Below are 5,245 nucleotides of genomic sequence, written 5' to 3' on the forward strand. Positions count from 1 at the left end.
CATGGACTGTTAGAATGCCATAAACATCTCATGCCTCGTGGAACACATATCTAAAGTAGAACAGGAACCAATCACAGTTTTCCTGTTTTTCTCCCCCCATATCCATTATTTATTGCAGCCAGGTTAGTACTTTCTGACTTATCTGAAATTATCTGAAGAATCTCAGGCATGTCACAGCATATTGTTCATTTTCTTTCTGTGCTTTGAATCGCCTGTGTGGGAACACATTTCTAAATTCTGCATCAGCACAGCTGGTGGCAGCTGCTGAGCTCTGCAGGGATGTCTCTGAGCTCTCAGGGAGCTCTTTTGGGGTGTCTCTGACAGCAGATGTTCCCCAGCGTTCATGTTGGCTTTGTGCCCTCATTTCACCAAGAGTGACCTTATTGTGGTCCCTGGAGAGGGACTTGGGACAAAGGATGGAGTGGCAGGACAAGGGGGATGGCTTCACTCTGCCAGAGGGAGGATTAGAAGGGAAATTGGGAAGGAATTGTTCCCTGAGAGGGTGGCACAGAGCTGGCACAGGGTGCCCAGGGAAACTCGATGTTCTGGCAGCATTCAAGGCCAGGTTGGACAGGGCTTGGAGCAAGCTGGGATGGTGGAAGGTGTCCCTGCCCATGGCAGGGCTGGGACTGCATGATTTTAAGGTCTCTTCCAACCCAAACCATTCTGGGATTCTATAAAGACAACAAATCCCGCAGAAATCGGAACAAACAGAATATTTAGGTCGTGTTAGGTTCCCGTCGGCCATCCCAGGTACAAGGGCAGGGCGAACAGAACAAACGGCGATTTCCCAGCAGGGTTTGCCCACCATGGATTAATTGTGGGGGCTGGCGGAGGGCAGAGGCACCGCCCGGTTCTATGGTGTAATGGTCAGCACTCTGGACTTTGAATCCAGCGATCCGAGTTCAAATCTCGGTAGAACCTGCCGCAGGTCTCTCTTTTTCTGCTTCAGAGCCCAGCAGGGACGGACCGGACACGCTGAAGCTCCAGCCCAGCCCACGGAGCGTCCTCGCACTCTTCCCGATTTTCTTCAATGCAACGAAATTGATAAAAGACTTCATCTAATCCTTGCTACTTTTTAATTAGGTGTTTCATTGTATTTTACTGCTGTTTTACATAAAGTACTTTTGGGGGGAGGCATTTACACTGTGGAAAATTTCATCAGGCAGATGTGCAGAATTTGGATGTTATTTTTCAGATGCACCCAACTACTCACTTAGAAAATAAGGGCAGAAATGCAGTGTTTTGGGATAACTTGCACAAGTTAAATAGATATTCCCTCTGCTTTGCTGACACAAACCCTCAGTGGTTATCTTTCACTTCCAGAGCAGCTGAGGACATCTTACACCTTGGCTTCCCTCCTCCAAACCTGCCCTACAAGTCACTTGTTGACACAGCAACAGGAGCAAGCCTGCTCTGTTCAACAGCTCCTCCTCCTCCTCCTCCTCTGGCCAGGTAACCCTTGGAATAAACACAGAGCACCTTCAAACTGAGTTAGTGTTGGAAATAAAAATCCAGGTCCCAACTGCTCAAGAGAACATAGGGAAATGTTTGCTCAATTTATTAAATTTTCACACAACCTAGTGATGAAAAAAATTCCCTGTCTGTGTCAGGGCTGATTTTCATCCTTTCCTCAGCTGTTGGATCAGGTCACACACACAAAGATCTTTTCCTGTGCAGCAGTGTTTGAAGTTTCTCTGTCCAGTACCTTCAGCACAACCAGCCACTCTCACAGGCTGGCCTCACACCCCAGCACAAGAGCTTTAAAGCACAGAGCTTGTCTGCCCTGCAAGGAATCAATATATTATATAAACAATTCTAGAGAGCCAATTACCATTCATCTGGCAACCTCCTCCTTCCATTCAGCAGAGTCTGAGGTGCAGCTGTAATCCAAAAGTCCCATAAGGTGCTGATACAAAACTGGTGCCACAGACGGGCCCCAGACAAAGCCCCTGGGTGTAACCAGGTGTACTTAAAGAATTAAACTTTTACAGCATGGAATGACACAGAACCAGTGTAGAATTGAGTACTGAGATTTATTCACAATTAATGTCATGCTGCACTGGAAAACAAAGCCCCAAAATCTGGGAAACTGAACATCATCCAGGTATGACCCAGCTGAGACTGCTGCATTTGGATATCTGCCATCCTCTGGGGCACAGCACAGCCCAGGGCTGCCCAGGGCCTTGGGACACACACAAATGGTGCTGTGGCTGGGGGAACCCTCCTGCAGCAGGCAAAGGGACTCTCAACACCCTGGAGCAGCCTCAGAGCAAAGTACCACAACCCCAAAATCCAGCACCTGGCGTGCTCAAGTCAAGAACATCCTAAGACAATTTTATTAATTCATTTACTGTGTCCAATTCCTTTCCCACAATCCTTCCAGTTTATCATTTTCTAAAATTCCTCTTATCTCAAAATTCAAAGGGGAGGTAAAGCACTATGGCTGTGGCCATGTCAGGAGCTTTTCCTGTTGCTGAAGAGGCAGTAGCAACAGAAATGATTATGGAATCAGGGAATTCAATATGCTGTAATTTCAGAAGTGTGGCTACAAACACATATTGTCAACATTAATGGACTTTCCAACTGCAGATTCAAAAGCTGGAATCTAACCTCAGGCAGGTATTTCACTATATATGAAGCTGCAACAAGGTTTTCTGGTATATATTAAAATTTCAATGCAAGCAAGTAAAGGGGGAATGATTAAAAGGAAAGAAAAGTTCTATCCTGTAAAACTGGCACTTTAAAGAGAAGGCCTTTAAAAAACTTAAAACATTTTACTCCAAAAGTCTTAAAAAACAAAAGCTCACAAAAAAAACCCAAACAACAAACAAACAAAAAATAACCCCAAAAAGACAACTCTCAGTTCCTTAGATCACTAATGATAATGACAAATAGAATGTCACTACACACCCTGTGTAGCCACTTGTCATGGTTTTGCCTAGGAGACATTTAGGGAAGTGATAGAAAGGTTTGTTATGCAAAACCTTAACACCACTACAAGCTCAGTTAGGTGCCTTCCTTGTCTTTAAAGTAGAATTCTGCAGCAGACAAATCATCAACAGCTCTGGACTGTGACTACCCCAGCAGGTTAAAGCCCTTGAGCAGATGTCAGAAAGGGTGGATCCAGCTGAACAGGTCACTTTGGACACTGAGCCAACGATTGCCCTGGCAGTGGGAGCAGAGCAGGTTGGTTGATTGCAGCCATGGCCAGCCCATTCCTGGCTCCTGATTGCAGCCATGGCCAGCCCATTCCTGGCTCCCCCAGCAGCCATGGCCAGCCCATTCCTGGCTCCTGATTGCAGCCATGGCCAGCCCATTCCTGGCTCCTGATTGCAGCCATGGCCAGCCCATTCCTGGCTCCCCCAGCAGCCATGGCCAGCCCATTCCTGGCTCCTGATTGCAGCCATGGGCAGCCCATTCCTGACTCCTGACTGCAGCCATGGGCAGCCCATTCCTGGCTCCTGATTGCAGCCATGGCCAGCCCATTCCTGACTCCTGATTGCAGCCATGGCCAGCCCATTCCTGGCTCCTGATTGCAGCCATGGCCAGCCCATTCCTGGCTCCTGATTGCAGCCATGGCCAGCCCATTCCTGGCTCCTGATTGCAGCCATGGGCAGCCCATTCCTGACTCCTGATTGCAGCCATGGCCAGCCCATTCCTGACCCCTGATTGCAGCCATGGCCAGCCCATTCCTGGCTCCTGACTGCAGCCATGGCCAGCCCATTCCTGGCTCCTGATTGCAGCCATGGCCAGCCCATTCCTGGTTCCTGATTCCAGCCATGGCATTCCTGACCCCTGATTGCAGCCATGGCCAGCCCATTCCTGGCTCCTGATTGCAGCCATGGCCAGCCCATTCCTGGCTCCCCCAGCAGCCATGGGCAGCCCATTCCTGGCTCCCCCAGCAGCCATGGCCAGCCCATTCCTGGTTCCTGATTGCAGCCATGGCCAGCCCATTCCTGGCTCCCCCAGCAGCCATGGCCAGCCCATTCCTGGCTCCTGATTGCAGCCATGGCCAGCCCATTCCTGGCTCCCCCAGCAGCCATGGGCAGCCCATTCCTGGCTCCCCCAGCAGCCATGGCCAGCCCATTCCTGGTTCCTGATTGCAGCCATGGCCAGCCCATTCCTGGCTCCCCCAGCAGCCATGGGCAGCCCATTCCTGACCCCTGATTGCAGCCATGGGCAGCCCATTCCTGGCTCCTGATTGCAGCCATGGCCAGCCCATTCCTGACTCCTGATTGCAGCCATGGCCAGCCCATTCCTGGCTCCTGATTGCAGCCATGGCCAGCCCATTCCTGGCTCCTGATTGCAGCCATGGGCAGCCCATTCCTGGCTCCTGATTCCAGCCATGGCCAGCCCATTCCTGGCTCCCCCAGCAGCCATGGGCAGCCCATTCCTGACCCCTGATTGCAGCCATGGGCAGCCCATTCCTGGCTCCTGATTGCAGCCATGGCCAGCCCATTCCTGGCTCCTGATTGCAGCCATGGCCAGCCCATTCCTGGCTCCTGATTGCAGCCATGGCCAGCCCATTCCTGGCTCCTGATTGCAGCCATGGGCAGCCCATTCCTGGCTCCTGATTCCAGCCATGGCCAGCCCATTCCTGGCTCCCCCAGCAGCCATGGGCAGCCCATTCCTGACCCCTGATTGCAGCCATGGGCAGCCCATTCCTGGCTCCTGATTGCAGCCATGGCCAGCCCATTCCTGGCTCCTGATTGCAGCCATGGCCAGCCCATTCCTGGCTCCTGATTGCAGCCATGGCCAGCCCATTCCTGACTCCTGATTGCAGCCATGGCCAGCCCATTCCTGGCTCCTGATTCCAGCCATGGCCAGCCCATTCCTGGCTCCTGATTCCAGCCATGGCCAGCCCATTCCTGGCTCCTGATTCCAGCCATGGCCAGCCCATTCCTGGCTCCTGATTGCAGCCATGGCCAGCCCATTCCTGGCTCCTGATTCCAGCCATGGCCAGCCCATTCCTGGCTCCTGATTGCAGCCATGGCCAGCCCATTCCTGGCTCCTGATTCCAGCCATGGCCAGCCCATTCCTGGCTCCCCCAGCAGCAGAGGCACCGAGCCCTTGAGTGAGGCCCCAGCCCTGGGAGGGTCCATCCACTGTACTCACAGTTCAGGCTCTGCTCTCAGAACAGCAAGGCAGCTCTTGGGGAGTTTACTGAAGATCTCCTCAGAAAAGCAAACTGGTTTTGGACCATTTCACTCAGTAAACACACAGAAAAAAAATAAGCACACTG

The 5,245-nt window shown here is 51.9% G+C and overlaps 1 long non-coding RNA gene and 1 other non-coding gene across 2 annotated transcripts in view; both read left to right on the forward strand.

Moving 5' to 3' along the window:
• Positions 1 to 1,136, forward strand: part of LOC129128220 (uncharacterized) — a 2,927-nt gene extending 1,791 nt beyond the window's left edge. The window contains exon 2 of the long non-coding RNA XR_008535253.2: positions 953 to 1,136. This is a non-coding gene — a long non-coding RNA (uncharacterized LOC129128220). The remainder of the gene's footprint in view (positions 1 to 952) is intronic.
• Positions 853 to 924, forward strand: TRNAQ-UUG (transfer RNA glutamine (anticodon UUG)). Its single transcript has one exon. It is a non-coding gene; the product is annotated as a tRNA-Gln (tRNA).
• Positions 1,137 to 5,245: the final 4,109 nt, after the last annotated feature.

This window comes from Agelaius phoeniceus, chromosome 19 (assembly GCF_051311805.1).
Source record: "Agelaius phoeniceus isolate bAgePho1 chromosome 19, bAgePho1.hap1, whole genome shotgun sequence".
NCBI lineage: Eukaryota > Metazoa > Chordata > Aves > Passeriformes > Icteridae > Agelaius > Agelaius phoeniceus.